The sequence below is a fragment of the Rhinolophus sinicus genome, linkage group LG13, assembly GCF_036562045.2.
Source record: "Rhinolophus sinicus isolate RSC01 linkage group LG13, ASM3656204v1, whole genome shotgun sequence".
Lineage (NCBI taxonomy): Eukaryota > Metazoa > Chordata > Mammalia > Chiroptera > Rhinolophidae > Rhinolophus > Rhinolophus sinicus.
The window spans coordinates 55627193-55643968 of NC_133762.1; the positions used below are offsets into that span (position 1 = coordinate 55627193).

At 42.4% G+C, this 16776-nt stretch overlaps 1 protein-coding gene and 1 pseudogene across 3 annotated transcripts in view; one reads left to right on the forward strand and one right to left on the reverse strand.

Annotated features, from left to right (window-relative positions):
• DTD1 (D-aminoacyl-tRNA deacylase 1) overlaps nt 1-16776 on the forward strand; it is a 218485-nt gene that overhangs the window by 152755 nt on the left and 48954 nt on the right. The gene's annotated exons all lie outside the window — the stretch shown is intronic.
• On the reverse strand, nt 14197-14794 carry LOC109434056 (large ribosomal subunit protein uL13; annotated as a pseudogene).

Sequence of the window (16776 nt, forward strand, 5' to 3'; positions counted from 1 at the left end):
AAAAGAATGTATTATCTGATGTTCTAGAATGAAGTGTTCTATACATGTCAATTATGTCCATTTCATCTACTGTGTCATTTAGGGCTGATATTTCTTTCTTTATTTTCTGTTTGGATGATTTATCCATAGCTGTCAATGATGTGTTTAGGTCCCCTATTATAGTTGTGTTTTGGTCAATTTCTCTCTTTAGTTCTGTTAGTAGTAGCTTGGTACATTTCGGTGCTCCCTGATTGGGGGCATAAATATTGATGACTGTTATGTCTTCTTGTTGTATAGTCCCCTTTACCATTATGGAGTATCCATCTTTGTCTCTTGTTACCTTTTTCATCCTGAAGTCTGTTTCATCTAATATCAGTATAGCTACACCTGATTTTCTCTGAACACCATTTGCTTGGAGTGTCAATTTCCACCCTTTCACTTTGAGTCTATGCTTGTCCTTGTAGCTCAGATGTGTCTTTTGGAGGCAGCATATGGTTGGGTTTAGTTTTTTGATCCAATCTGCTACTCTGTGCCTTTTTTTGATGAGTTCAGTCAATTTACATTTAGGGTGATTATTGATATATGAGGATTTCCTGTCATTCTCTTTGATTTTCTGGTAGGACCGTATCTCTGTTATTTCTTTGCCTTTTTGTTGCTGTGTATTATTTTAGTGTGGTGGTATTCTATGATTTTTCCCTCTGTTTCTTCTTTTTTTATGTTATATATTTCAGTACTGTATTTTTTTTTTTTTTTTTTGAGTGGTTACCATTAAGTTTATGTAAAAGAAAGTTTCACATTTAGAGTATTCCATTTTCTTCAGGTTTCTTACTTTCTCCATTCTCTTGTGCTTGGGTCAGACATTTACTCTCTCCCCTTTTATGTTTTTGTTATCACAAATTATCCCTATTTATGCTGTGAGTTGATTTCTGTACTGTAGTAGCAAGTTGTCTTTTTCCTCCCTTTTTTTTAAAGTGTTTTTTCTTTTTTACTCTGTATGTTATGTTTAAGTGTATAGTGTCATATTTGGTGTAGGATTTGCTGTTTCCTGCTTCTGTCTGTGTGTTCATAATACTACTCATGGTTTTTTATTCTTTTGCTTTTTTTTTCAGGTCGAATAGCCTCCTTCAGTATTTCTTGTAATGCAGGTTGTGTGTTAGAAAATTCCCTCAGCTTCTGTATGTCTGGAAAGGTCTTTATTCCTCTGTCATATCTAAAGAATAACTTTGCTGGATATATTATTCTTGGCTCATAGTTTCTCTCTTTCAATAGTTTGAATATTTGGTTCCACTCCCTCCTGGCTTGTAGAGTTTCTGCTGAAGAATCTGATGATAATCTAATGGGCTTTCCTTTGTAGGTTACCGTCTTCTTTTCCCTGGCTGCCTTGAGGATTCTTACTTCATCATTAATTTTTTTTTTAAGGTTTTATTGGGGAAGGGGAACAGGACTTTATTGGGGAACAGTGTGTACTTCCAGGACTTTTTTCCAAGTCAAGTTGTTGTCCTTTCAATCTTAGTTGTGGAGGGTGCAGCTCAGCTCCAGGTCCAGTTGCCGTTTCTAGTTGCGGGGGCACAGCCCACCATCCTTTGCGGGAGTCGAACCAGCAACCTTATGGTTGAGAGGACGCACTCCAACCAACTGAGCCATCTGGAAGGCAGCTCAGCTCAAGATGCTGTGTTCAATCTTAGTTGCAGGGGGTGGAGCCCACCATCCTTTGCAGGATTCGAGGAATTGAACTGGCAACTTTGTGTTTGAGAACCCACTGGCCCATGTGGAATCGAACCGGCAGCCTTCGGAGTTAGGAGCATGGAGCTCTAACCGCCTGAGCCACCGGGCCGGCCCTGTCATTAATTTTTGACGTCTTCAATACAATGTGCCTTGGAGAAGGACTATTGGAATTGAGGTAATTAAGTGTTCTATTTACCTCGTGGATATGAGGATCCAGTTCTTTCCACAAGTTTGGGAAGTTCTCATCGACTGTTTGTTTCAATATAATTTCTGTTCCCTTCTCTCTTTTTTCTCCTTCTGGTATGACCATTATTTTTATATTGCTCTTTCTAATGGCGTCAGAAAGTTCTTATACGAGTTTTTTCATTTCTTTTAACTCTCAAGTCTCTCTCTTCCATGTGTGCCATTTCCAGATTTCTATCTTCGATGTCACTGATTCTTTCCTCCATCTGGTCAATTATATTAGCTAAGCTGGCTATTTCATTCTTCATTTTTTTTTGTTGAGTTCTTAATCTCCGGAAATTCTATTTGTTTCCTTTTTAAAATTTCAATCTCTTTGGCAAAATGTTCATTTTGTTCTTTGATAGTGTTTCTGAGTTCATTAAACTGCCTGTCTGTGTTTTTTTGCATCTCATTGAGTTTTTTAAGAACTGCATTCTTGAATTCTCTGTCATAATTCACGTATTTCCATATCTTTAAGTTCATATTCTGGAGACTTTTCATTTTCTTTCTTAGATGCCTTGTTACCTTGGTCATTCATGGCAACTAACGAGTTATTATTTCTGTTCCTAGACATCTACAAGAGTGGGTTCTGCAACAGGCTTGATAGGAAGAGGGCTATCTTTTGTTTTCCAGTAAATGTTGGTGGGGGGTTCCCTGGAAGGTGGGCTCTCCTCTGTGAATACATCGCCTGAGTCTCAGGGTACTGCCTCCGTGTAGGGGGATATGGAAAGCTTCTGAGGTTCCAAAGCTCTTCCTGCACCAGTTACAGAGCCTGTGTGTTTCAGCGGCTCTGTTTACCCCTGCAGAAATCCACCCAGATAGGTGAGGGCAGGGGTGGGGTGGGTTGTGAGAGGTGGCTCTGAGCAATGGTGGCGACCACCAGCCTAGCGAGTCCTGCACCCAAGGCTCTCTCCCCTTCGCTGGAACTACTTGGGCCATGTGGCCGCAGGCCACAGTTTTCAGAACTGCAAATGTTCTGTTCTTTTTATGTGACACTGCTACCATTCAGCTTCTAGGACTGAGAGGGTGGATTGGGGTGAGCTCTGGAAGGGTGGGAAGGGGTGGGCTGGGCTCGGTGCCTATGCTTTCTGTTCTTTGATTGGCAGTAAGGGCTTAAATCACCATTCTCATCCTTCTTCCCTTAGTCTTTGCTCCGAGGTCTCTGCCATGAGCTTTGTGTCAGCCATGTTATATGCCATAAGCAGAGCAGTAGCAGTTTGAATTCTTCCCTGACCCATGACTGTGGTATCTCCCAAATGCAGGAAGCTTGAAGCTCCAAACTCCAGTCTGCATCCTCCTGCGTTCCGTGCAGCCCACGTCTCCTCTCTTCCCCTTCCCCCCTCCCCTGCTCTCCCAGTTTTCCCACCTTTAGATGGTTTCATTTGCAGGTCTCTTAGTCTTCCCTGTCTGCTGTGCAGGGAGTCCTTTGTGGAATTATAGCTGTTCAGTTTGTTATAAATTGCAGGGGCGATTTCTAGAGGCTCACATCATGCCGCCATTTCTATGATATAATCTCTAATCTACGGTTTCTCAAATTGAGATTCTCTTGCCTCTCTCTCTCTCTCTCTCTCTCTCTCTCTCTCTCTCCCTCTCCCTCTCTCCCTCTCTCCCTCTCTCTCCCTCCCTCCCTCTCTTTCCCCTTGTTCTTCTTGTTCTTGTTCTTCTTCTCCTTCTCCTCCTTTTTCTTCTTCCTCTTCCATTATTATTATTATGATGATGATGATGCTTTTTATTTGGTTATTTTTTTAGGGGATTATATCTTCTTGATGCTTTCTGAAGGTACTAATTGGATTTTTTTCTTGTTGTTTTATGTGCTGAATTTTCTGTTTGCTCAGAGTCAGTTGTTTGTTTATTTTACTTGATCCTTCTCTTTTAAGCTATGGATGCTCCCTCAAATGTCTGGATGTCTTTGGTTGCCTGTCCATCATTCAGAATGCTGGCTGGAGTAGATTAACCCAGGTTTGTGGGTAGTTAGTTTTATAGTTAGGTCACTATGGTTTCCAGTGTGCTTCTCCCCAAACAGAAGGTCAGCTGGGCACTCAGCCTATGTGCATAGTTGGGCAGGAACCTCAGGAAAACAGTGCAGGAGCCCGAATTGACTCAGAGATTAAACAGGTATGTGCAAGGGGTAGGTAAAAGGGCAGTTAACTGAGGGCAAGTCTAAAAGAGTAGCCTAGTCTTAGAAAATAAACTGAGACTTACAGAAATTCTAAGAATGGTGTTTTTGTTGTTGCTCTTGTTGTTTGTGTTTGTTTTTTAAAGTTATTCCTAGAGTAGTGGTTCCCAGCCATTTTGCACCCTGAGGACATTTGGCCTTGTCTGGAGACATTTTTGGTGGTTATAACTGGGGAAGGGTGAAATGCTACTGGCTTCTAGTGGGTAGGGTCAGGGATGCTGCTAAACATTTAAAAATACACAGGACTTCCCTTACAACAAAGAATTATCTAGTTCTAAATGTCAGTAGTGGTGAGGTTGAGAAACTATTGTAGAGGAAGATGATCAAGGAGAGTGTAGACCTCTGTCTTAGGGCAGTCAGGGCATAGTGAAGGCTGTCAGGAAGCACATCTAGAAGGATATCAGTTCCTGTTTTGCTTGTCCACTCTGCCATTGGAGAGACTTGGGTAAGTACGTAAGTGTCCATTCCAGAGAATTTGTAAGGCACATTATCTAAGCCTATGCTGTCCAGTACAGTGCTCACTAGCCATAGTGGCTATTTAAAGTAACTAAAATGAACTATAATTACACATTTCATTGAGTTGCATTAGCCACATTTCTGGTGTTTGACAGCCACTTACTGCATTAAACAGTAAAAGAGAACAGTCCCATCGTCACAGATAATTCTGTTGAACAGAGCTGGACTAGACAGTATTGGTGATGTTTTAAGGAATTCGAAGACCAGAGTGGGTACTGCTTTGTCAACAAATTAAGTTTTGTGTTTCAGGTATCAGGGAATAAGGGGAGTTTGAAACATTACCAGTTGGCATAAATAAATTCTGAATTATAACAGACATTAGAGTTCATCACTATCCTCACACATAGTAATGACTCCATAACACATTCCTCCCAACACAGAAACCTGCTCGCACACCCACAGCAGCCCCTGTCCCCACCCCATAACCTTTCTTCACAGTCTGTTCATAGTTAATGGATGAAGAGGGATGGAATTCAAGTAGGTGGAAAGTGGGAGCAGATTTAGATATTGTTCAAAAAGTTCCCCAGGAAGGCCCAGGTTAGATATTCCATGTTGAGTCTGAGGATGCTGTTGAGATTAGAACCCCAGCCTCAATTGAGTCTGTGATGTCCTGTTGGATTGGATGTTCTTCTGAGGGCCTGATGTCACATTCAGGTGTCTTTTACTAGGCTGTGGGCATCCCTGAGGTACTGCTGGCTCTCTAGAATAGGTCACAAGATGCATTCAGGTGTCAGTAGAATGTCAGATTTGGGGTCCGAGTTAGCACCCCAGACAAAGGAAGTGAACTCAAGGCCTCGTTGAACCACCAGTAACTAATCAGTGATATTGGAGGAAATTAACATTCACCAGTAATAATATTAATACATTTATTCTGCAAGTGCTACTTAACTTAATATGAATGAGAATAAATGAGCAAGGACTGTGGTAGCTTGTAGTGAAAGGTGAGAGTTCCAGTGTTTTCCCCAAAGTATCCAATGAATCTGAGCACTTTCGTAACATGATAATGAGCTAAAACGACACGTCTCAATGGAAAGAAGGTGGATGGAAGTGACTTAGCTCAGCCATGAGGGTTTCCCTATGTTAGGAGATCTGCTTTGCGTGAGAATGACTGAATCGGAGATAAAGGGACTTGATAAGCCCTCCACCTCCCTTCACTTCAATAGAGAAGTATACATGTACCACAGGTGTACTTTCTCTTCCAGAAAATAGTGACACTGAGCTCCTTTAAAATAACGTAAAAGAATGGAGTGTGGAGATGTTAGAGACAAAATGTCAAGGGCCGAGCATCATTGGAATCTTAAATATGTTCTAAAAATGGAAGAGTTTGTTTCTGTAGCCCAATGTTCTAAGTTCATTTGCTGGTGTTAACGAGCCCGTGTCCTGGTGTTTGAGCCTGTGTCCTGCTCATTTGCTGGTGTTTCAGCTATTTGAACCCTTCTTGTGCATACTGTTTTCCATTTAACCATCTGTGCTGGTGGAACCATGAGTGATAGAGCCTTTAGCTGAGACTAAACTGGAAAAGGGGACTGGCTTAATGAGTGTGGTTTTCTTCAGTTCTCTTTTTCCTAGAGAATAAAAGCTAAGTGAGCTGCTATTAGCAGTTGTGGTTTGATGCTAGAGATTTAACAGTTGTTGACTGAGTGGAGCACTAACAGGGTTATTACCAACCTGAGAGTTTGGAACTCTCCTGTATCGGAGGCAACACCAGACAATTGTGCTTTTAGAGGCATCCTTTGCCAGGCATACCCTGTGTTCATGGGGTGGATTTGCCTTCCCACTCTGAGGTTCATTTGAGGGCGTTGCGCTTCTTTAGTATCTGGAATGATCTGTTTATGAAGAGCATCGTTGCAATTGGAAGGCAAAAAGAAAATTAAAAGGTAAAATCTCTTTCCTACTACTTTATGTATTCTCCTTTTAGTAATGTCTTTTGGAATAGAATAGAATCTTTTTCCTTTGATTGCCAGTCAGACAGGTAGTCGGTCTAGTGGGTGGGTTTGCTTCTGGCTTGGGGCAGTTCATGGTGTCATGGTTGATTCTGAAAAGGCAAAAGGAGTATTGGACCTTCTATATGGGCAGAGGACCCATTACCTTTAAAAAATGAGATATGATGCTTTGACGATGTAGGAAGTTACCTCCAAGGAGCTAGATTAATAGCTAATCCTAGAGAAAAATAACACAGAAAATGACCTTTTACTTCTGTTCTCTGAAGCAGATCAAGTGGAGTGCATTTCTAGGCGGAAAGAACGTTTTGTGTGAATTATACCCAAAGAAGCAGTGTAACTCAGTGCTCTGTAATTAGCCCTGTCCTAGTGTTTAAGCCTCTGAAAGGAAGTGCTCCCTTTGTAATTGAGTTCTTTAAATCTTTTTAGTGGTACATTTACATGTTTTAATTGAATGTTTCGTATTTAGCAGGTGAAGTATTTCTGAGTGTTGGCATCATACCCATCATGCGTGCTCCATGGAGAGCCAGCTACTGACGGGGGCTGAACAGCGTGAGCCCAGGCCTGAGGGAGTGTGGGTAGAAAGCGCCTGCTCCTGGGCGGCCTCCTGCACGTGTCGTTGTTCTTGTGTGGCTTGTTGTATTTCGCCCGATGTCCATCACCTTTAAGTAGTTAGTATCTTCACGAGAGAGTGCAGGCTTCAGATGATTCCAGTCTTCTTTGCTTCCGCAGGCATCAGGATTTCAGTTATTTTCAGAATGAGAGTTTTGTGGCATAAAGCACATGGGAATTCATTAGGGTAAACCAGGGACCTGCTTGGTCTTAGTTCTTCAGTTTAAACAACCTCTTTAGCTGTTAAAAACTACACATGGCTGTTGTCTAAGTAAAATAACTCTGAATGCATTAGAAGAGATTATTTCTTGAATACTCTGTGTCTGGGACTAATCTCACTTGCTGTCTCATATATGCATCTGGTCTTATCCAGTACACCAAGTTGTGGTGGTAAATGTCTTGGGGACGTGCCACCTCCTGTGGCCAAGTGGTACTGTGCAGTATAATAGCACCAAGACTGAAAACAGAGCATTGGTTGCCTGAAAGGGTAAGTAGTTCTCCTCAAGGTAAACTGGTGGCCCTCTGTTACAAGAATCCCTCCTCAAGGCATCATGTGTTAATCTTGTTGGAGACTGATCCAGTGTTGAGGGTGGAGGGCGGAGCTTAGAGCTGGCTCTTTTCTGTCTTGCCACAGAAAATCTTACTATACATGATGACACTCAGCGTGTGTACATGTGTGAGTATGTGTGAGTATGCGTGCACGTGCACATCTTAATGCTGCCTCCTTTCCAGCCAAGAAGAGTAGAGGGGATCTGGCCAAAGAGTGAGTGGAGGATGACAGCTTCTCAGAGCTTCTGCCCGCAGCTCTCCTCATAGCCTGTTGGTCCTCGGGAATCAGAGGCACAACAGAACTTCCCCATGGACCCCAGGCCCAGGCTTCAGCACCAGCACCTAGACAGAGGGCTTGTGAGTCTGTCTGTCTGTGGAGATTGTGCTACAAGGAACACCTTTCTAGACCCAGCCATGTAGCCCTTAGCACGCGTGAGCAGGGCCTGGGGACTGATGGCACAGTAAGGGTGGTCAGGAGCTTGGGAAGGTGGAGCGTTCTCCCTACCTCTTGAAGTGTCTAGTCCAAATTGAGATGTGCTATATGCGTAAAGTACACACTGGGTTTTGAGAAGTTAGTATAAAAAGTAGGTAAAATATCTCAATAATTTTTATATAGACTATATAATATATATTAAAATTAATTTTACTTTTTTACTTTCTTAATGTACTTACTAGAAAATTTGAAATTACATATTTGTGGCTTGTGTTTTATTTCTATTGCACAGCACTGATTTCAGGCCTATATAGGCTTTAACTACTATCGGGGTAGTCTGGTGAACAAAGAAAGTACATCTTGACACAAATTGGTATTAGCTGGTCTCTAGGTCTCAACAAAAGGGAATGTTCCTTAGGGACTCTTAACAAGAAAGTACAGTAAAAGCATGGAGTAGTGAATGTGTGTGTGTGTGTGTGTGTGTGTGTGTGTGTAAACACACACACACGCCCATGTATCTACATATATACATGTATGTAAGTTGTTCAGGACTTGAGATTAAAATGACTAAAAAAAATCTTAATTGTAAACTGAACTTTTTTCTATTTACATGTCTCTCTCCACATCTCACTATGGGAAAATCATATGAGAATTAATTGATGTAGTAAAGTGTTTTGATCTCAAGAGAGTAAGTACATTTGTTGAAATAAATTTTGTTTAAATAAAAATGTTTTTATATACAGCGAGGTGATTTTGCTAATTGGCTTGTTGGTTACTCGTTTTAAAGAGAGTAATGTTCAAGATTTTTCCTCAAATGAAATTATTTTTTTCATTTAAAATGTATTTCTTTGTGTCTTTGTTCTAACTGATAATTTTATGCTATCGTTAGGGTAAATAGCAACCTAGAGGGAGAGAGGTCAGAGGGAAAACAGAGTTTTCCATAGTAATGGTCGAATTATAATTTTTAAAAAGTTAAAACCTAATTCTCATATAAATGTATAGTGAGCAGATATCAAAGATTTAATTAAGTCACTAATGAGGAAGCCAGTCAGAAGGCAACAGGATCAGGGGAGGCTGTGAGAGACTGATGGGAATGAACAGTCAGCTACAGAAAGTTAGAATAAGGTTGCTGAGGTAAATACGAATTGGTTAATGGCCCTCAGACCGTCATCGCTGGGATTTCTCTCTGTTTCTACAGAACTCATGTGCAGGTGCTGAGTCTTCAGTATGTAATTTTACAAGGTCTGGGCCCTAATCGGTAATAAACAGTAAGTCACACAAGTTGCATTCCCCGAGAATTAGCTTGGGCTTGCTAGACCGTGCTCCAGGACAACTCTGAAACAGTGCCCAGACATATTTTGGCCCCATTTTCAAGTTCTGGCTAATTTTCCCCAATATAATAGGCTCATCTGATTTTTTCCAGTGTTAGTGATTCCCTGGGGCCTTTCTTACTTTTGTAAACTCTGAAGGGATTTTTGATATTTTAGGATCATGAGGCCACCCTCTCCTTACAGACCAGCCTGATAGAGAGTGAAGTGGAGACAGTGGATTGTTTAGTTAGAGCAGTGCTTCTTTGTCTCTGACGAAGGGCCATGTTTTTTATAGTTATTTTCATTATTTTTTTGTTTTCAATTTCCAATCTGTTGGGGACCAATACAATAAAAATGCACTGCAATGTCAAATTGCAAAAATTTATGAACACTCTGTCTGTATGTACTTACTTCCTCACAGACCTGTACAAACAGCTCGGGGCAGGCAGTGGTCTGCTGCCCTTACTTTGAGCTGCATTGACTTAGAGCACAATCTTTTCTAGCACTACTGTCTGGGTAAAGATGCAGCCCCCTCTCACCTGTGCCAGCCGTGGCACTAGGAGTGGCTGTGGGATATTTAGTCCCCCACCTCCCGTGGTCTCCATCAGTCCTGTAAGCTGCTCAAAATACATGTATAATGTAAGTCGAAGTGATGGGTTTGCAGTGCAAATACAGCTTCAAGACAAGCCCCTCTACCCACCTTTCTGCTTCCCCTAGCTGAATTGCCACGGCAAAGCCCCGTCCATATGGAAATTCTGGAGCCATTCTCCTTGCCACCTCTAGGAAAAAAGTGCTTTCTGTTCCACCACTGTTTCAGACTGTTGGTCTCACACACTTTGAAACGGAGACTTAGCAGTGTGCAGACTGTTATTTCTTAGGCTTAGTTATAGAATAAGACACTTTGAAAAGAAATTTACACAGTACATAAAATCCCATGTGCTCAAGATTTTTTGGTCTTTTGGAGGAGGCTGGCTTTCCTTTAAAGGGCATCATCGAACCTTCCTCATAAAAAATGGACTCATATTTAAAAGTTTCTTAAAAACACATAAAAGAAACTCCCTGCTATCCTGTAAGTTTAGGATACATATTTCTTTCTAACCAATTTCCATTTCCTTTAGCCTCATGTTCCAGGGAGCATCTGTAAGTGACGTGACCCCACTTAGCTCTTGGCATTTGACCCCTGATCAGGTCAGGGGTTGGGGGAGCAAATTGTTTTCCTGGAGCCAGTGTGTGCCTGTTCTTGTTTAGACGTCACGAAACTAGGAGGCGCTATCAGGAAGAGTGCAGCCCTCCAAGGTTCTTTCTGCCCAGTTAGAGCAATTATACCTACATTCTTTGATAGCACTGGTTTTCATACTTGGTGGTTGAACATGGCCTTCCCTCTGCTCTTTGCCGGTTATGTTTCTCCAGTCGAAGGGAGAGCTCACATCTCCTTGGAAATGAACTAATTTGCTTTTGTGACTATATCAGGTCTGAGGAGGTCTGTGCATAGCATTTAATTTTTGCCTCCGTAACTCTCTGCAATGTGTGTTGTGCTCATGTAGCTTACTGCTTACCTCAGGTTGTTGTGCCTGGAAGAGATACTGTTTTAAGGCTTTGAAGACTGGTTTTAGTTTTATTTGGGGGGATTTGATCAGGCAGGGTGAATGCCCAAGAAGTTCACTTAGGAACCACGGGCAGTACAGACATATTAATTGAATAAGCATGGTGACCTGAATATTAGAGGCCAAAATTTACAAATGGAGCCCACACACGTTTGGCCAATTCAATACCTTTTCCAAAAACTATTTCATCATTTTCAAGAGTTTAGGTTTTCAGTTTTTCTCTCCACATTCAAGAATTTGGCCATCCTGGGCCTACATAGCCTGATGGCGGCAATTGTCACCCCCCCAAGTTTCAGCTGCCTCTTTTGTAGGAGGCGTAGACTACCCTTCTCACACTTGACTTCTTTGCATGTGGTTGAACCTTCCTGATCTCCCTGCAGCTGCTAGTTTTGAGTCCCCTGGTTTCAGATGCCTTTGTTGGTACATGTGGGGATGCAAATTACCCTGTTTCCCTGAAAATAAGACCTAGCTGGACAATCAGCTCTAATGCGTCTTTTGGAGCAAAAATTAATGTAAGACCCGGTGTTATATTATGTTATGTTATGTTATATAAGACCCGGTCTTATTTTACTATGTTACTTTTTGCTTCAAAAGGCGCATTAGAGCTGATTGGCTAGGTCTAATTTTCAGGGAAACACGGTAGTGGCCAACTCTCCTCTGAGCATGGGTCAGTTTCCAAAGTCATCATGTAAGGTAGAAATTGGATATGGCCCAAATGACCCTGGAATATGCCTTAAGAAGCCTATGGTTTTGTGTAGACAGCGTCTACAGTGAGGTTTGTATTTATGTAGATCTATGTGGTATGTCCCAGTGTGTATGATGAAAGCCCTAAAGGGTCATTGATGGCAATTCAGTGGGCCACTGTTCCTCTTCTTTCTCATTGTCCTCGTGTTGGAATAAACAAGCTTATCAATCCCCTCACTCTCCCATGGTCATTTTTGCTTTGTGACTCTCCATCCCTTCTTCTGTTTCTTTCTGGAAGGCGTTGAAGGAGCCTTACCACCTACCTACCTGGCCCCTAAAGGCTCAGGTCATAGCTGGGCCTGAGACCTGTGGATTCTATCCACAGGTCTCCTCAGATGGTCGGGCAATACCCCCTTCTGCCGTCCCCCTCCGTCCCCATTACCTGTAGGCAGAAGCTCACCAAGGGCAGTGGTGGGCAGAGTATCCAGGCCTATGGGAATCATCATTCCTTTCTTTTTTTCTGAGTGCCAGGTAGTTAAATTCTTGTAAATTAAATGTATGTATAGAGTAATTTATAATATTTGGTATAGACTTGATATAAAGAATTTTTGAAAGTTTCCCTAGGGAACCTTAGAGTTAAGTAAAGGGAATGGAAGCAGCTGATAAAGATTTAATAAGTCATCTTACACCAGGAGGCAGGGGCTGGGGGTGGGTGGGATGTGTCCACTTGTGAGTGCTTTTTGTTTTTTTGGTTTTTTTAAATGCCTGGAAAACCATATAGAAAACGGACAACCAGGAAACTTTGGGCCTTTACCCTAATTTCATTTTTCATTCTAGGACATATTAGGGTAAATCACTTATTCTGCTTGTATTTGAGGATTTGATCACTTTTGAAAATACCATGTGTTCATTTCCGTTATGAACAGGCAACCTTATAATATATTGTCCAAACTTGGGGCACTTCTGAGAGTGAAGGGGACAGCACCTGTAAACTTTGTCCTGGGCAAACTACAACCCATGGTGATCATAATTATGAAGATCAGTTTGGGTTATTCATCCTAAAACCTGCAATTTTGATAGACTTGAGAGATAAGGTGCTGTGTCTTATATTCTCTCTATAATAGAAATAGAACATAATATAATAGAAATAATAATTATTATTATGGAAATGTATTGTAGGAATAATAATGCAACAGAAATAATAATAGAAAATGTTCTATTAAAACTATGTAAATTTAATTTTATAAAATAAATATACCAAGATTCTTTCACAGAAATAGAGCAAATGACAAAATAAAAAATGTCATTATACTTTCACAATCTTAGTAAAATATTCTGAGAAAGTTTTTTATGGACAATTTGAAGGTAAATAGTGACTGTTTTGTTAAGGATTCACATACAAACAAGCTGCTTGTTTAAAGTTACCTCAAAGATTTGTAAATCTCACTCAATTCTTTAATAGTCAGTTTATTTTTATAATAGTCAATTTATTTTTATAAGATTGGCATTTCTAATAAAATTGTATCCCATGACACAGAATTTTATTCAATAAGGTAAGCTTTATAAAACAAAAGGGAAAGTCAGCACCTCAGTTATTTTAAATTGTTTCAGCCCTAGAGACAACTGAATACTTAAGCCTTGCTTGTAGCTTAGAATATTGTAGAACAAGATTCACTGCACTACTTCTCAACCAACAGCCCTTAAGTGGAGGTGGCTGACAGTGGCAGCATTACAGATGTGACTGTGCTTTGATGTGCCTTCCAGTCCTAGATGACAGTGCCCTTGAAGCCTTCCTGTGTCGAGTTAGTTGAGACAGCCCATGTTTTCTCTGTAGTCTCTCCTTTGGCCATTTGTGGGTTAAGAAGTTTGGATAGATTTCAAACAGTTCAGGTACTGGATATTTTTGTATTCCTATGAATATTCTTCTGTTTCTTTAAAACTAATTTATTCATTTCTGATAACAAGGTACAGGGAAGGCACAAGGACAATGCCCATGACTCATTGGCTGTCTGTCCTAGTCTATGCATCTGTAAATATCGTGTATAATACCAGGCTTATCCTGCTCCTAAGCGTTCTCTCATATCCTAACAGCTGCAGTGTACCATATAGTATCTGACCATGTGGGAAGCTTAAATTTGTATTTTCCAGCTCACTTCCAAATACTGAAACTAATCTGGCTGTTCTAACTGTTGATTTCCTAAAACTCTCATGAACGAGGTCATAGATAAATTATTCCTGCACAGCTATTAGAGCCATTAAAACTTTTTAAAAGACCTTTCTTAAATAGTAGTGACTAAGGCCCCTTCTGTGTTCCTAGCTTTCTAAGACCCAGGCTGCCTGTGGCCCCTGGACAGCAGCCCCTGGGGGTCCCCCACATCCTAGGGCAGTGATGGAGGAAGGGCAGATCAGGCCAAGCATGAGGAATGAACAGTCAGTTTTATTGGGTTCAGACCAGGAATCCATGGGTCTTGAGGACCTATGTGTATCTCTGTATCTTCTCCACATTCTTTTTGGCCTGTTTCCATAGCCTCATGAGCTGCTTTTTCTTTTGGTAATGGTTCTTGGCCTTCTCCTTCCTTTTGTCCTCCAGAGTGGCTGTAACTGCCTGGTACTTCCAGCCAACCTCATGAGCCAAGCGCCCTAGGTAGGCAAACTTCTGTGGAAGCTTCAGATGCACAACCTTGAGGGCAGCAGGAACCACCATTTGCTTTTTCTTTTCATAGGGTAGTGGGATCCATTAAACACCTTGAGGCGGTGCAGTGTGGTCCGGTCCCATTTGGTCTTGTGGGGCAGTATGCCTTGCACAGTAGATGCGGTTGAGGGCTTGGAAGTGGCAGGGCCTCGAGATTGGTTGGTGTTGTTCCTCTTGCGGAGGAATGCCAGGTACTTCAACTTATTTCTGTAGAAATTGATAGCAATGTTGATGCCCTCACAGTGCACAACCACCACCTTCCAGTCCAGCAGTACCTGCTTGGCCACAATGGCTGCCAACTGCCCAGGAGACGGCCTTAGCCACCAAACACCAGGACCTGCTTCTCCACCATCTTTGGCAGCTGCCTGGGAAAGCTCCTATAAATATTCTTGAGCTTTTAGTTAAGTTACTTGGAATCAGTTTGATTCTTTTATGATTTACTGAGCCCAGAGCATTGCTCAATCTAGGGCTATTGTTTCCTTTCTGAGCACCCTACCCACTGCCCCATGGATTATGAGGTTCTTCCGTCTGGCTGGTGGGAACAGGCACAATTCCCAGCCCTGTGTGAGCACCGGGCACTGTAACCTCTAATCATTTTGAGTGGCTCTCTCCCTCCTTGAGTAGTTTCCTCAGCTCTCTCTTCTCCAGGACTCTGCCCTGAGAACTTCAGCTGCCTTGGCCTCCAGGACTCCCAATTCCATCTTCTTCTCAGGGAGTCCTCTGGGCTCTGCCTCAGTTACCTTGTCTGTACCATGGCCTGGAAACTCTCTCATGATGGTCAGCTGGGGCTGCCGGAGGCTCACCTTGTTTGTTTCCTGTCTCAGGGATCACTGGCCTCTGTTGCCTTATGTCTAGTAAACTGTTGTTTTTTATATTTGTCTTGTCTTTTTTGGTTCACAGGGGAGGGTAAATCTGGTTCCTGTTGCTCCGTTGTGGACAGAAGCAGAAGTCTTAGGACAGACTTTTGTTTTTTTTTAATCTTGATTTAGTATAACTTTTTTATCTTATAAGCTGTTCTAGCTCACAGTTCTGTCTTTAGATTAAGGGTAATAAGTGGGTTGTCTTGAAGCACTGCTTCCTTCTCTGTGTTCCTTACTTAGGTGCAGACTTTCTCAAGTCCAACTTCTTCCATAAAATACCCCATGTGCATGGGATTTTCAATTCCTAGAGTACTTAGAAATGTTAGCAGTCAACAGTGTGCTCTCCTGCAGTGTTTCGTCTTTGTTTCACAGTGATTAAGTCTTGCCTTTCCAAACTTCTTTGAGCCAGGGGTCCTTGTTTATACTTTTTCGTGCCCTCCATAGTGATTAGCACAGGAATAAGCCCATAAAATGTCAGCACATACTGTTGGTAGGGACATTTGCCTTTGTGGCCAAAGGATGCAGAGGGGATGTCATTTTGAGAAATATTGTATGTGCGTGTGTGCCTGTGTTTGGGATGGAGTAAGGGCAAAGTAGTGACTCTCACCCCATGGTCAGATGTCAACAAGACTGTCTGTGCTACTGTAGCAGTCTCTCTCAGTCTGTGATTCAGGTGGCCTTTTATTAATATTTTCCATGAGATCGTTGGATCACAAATTGGCATGGAACTTGACGTGAGATACCATATGAAAACTAAATCTTAACAATTAAGAAAACACCATAAAATTAGGTCGTTCCCCTCTCATAGACATTTTAATAAAGCAGTGGTGCAGTCACAGGATCAGCATAGGTCCTCAATGGAAATAAAGTTCCCAAGTGTGGGGACAGAGCCCCAGAAAGTAGTTTACAGGCTCTCGGCCTCACGTGGAGGGGTGCTGGCTCGGGTAGTGGATGGCCGTCGGCTGTGGCTGATTGGCTGTCGGCTGTGGCCAGTTAGCTGATTGGCCGCTGGTATAGCTGCTGTGGCTACGGAGGAGAGCTGAGGACTGCCGAGGAGCCGAGGAGAGCCGAGGAGAGTGGAAGAGAGTAGTGGAACAGAGCCGAGGAGAGCCGAGGAGAGCAGAAGAGAGTAGAGGAACAGAGCCGAGGAGAGTGGAGGAGAGTCGGCGGTCGGTTGGCGGAAAGGCAGACGGCAGGTCGCGCATCCGGTGGGCCCAGCCTCCAGTGAGACCATAGTGGTATGACTCCCCTACCTATGGCTCCGTGGGTGTTCCTTTTTGGCCTCACCATATCCTGCGTTCTTGTGTGGGGAGCGGGAGCAGAGACCCTGCAGGCCGCCTCGCCTGAAAAATGGTGCAGCGAGCAGGGTCTCCCGCATGACAAATGGCGCAGCGAGCAGGGTCTCCCATGTACACATTCGAGATTCGCAAGCTTGCTTGATACGTGTCTACTGTGACTCTCTATGGTAAAGTGG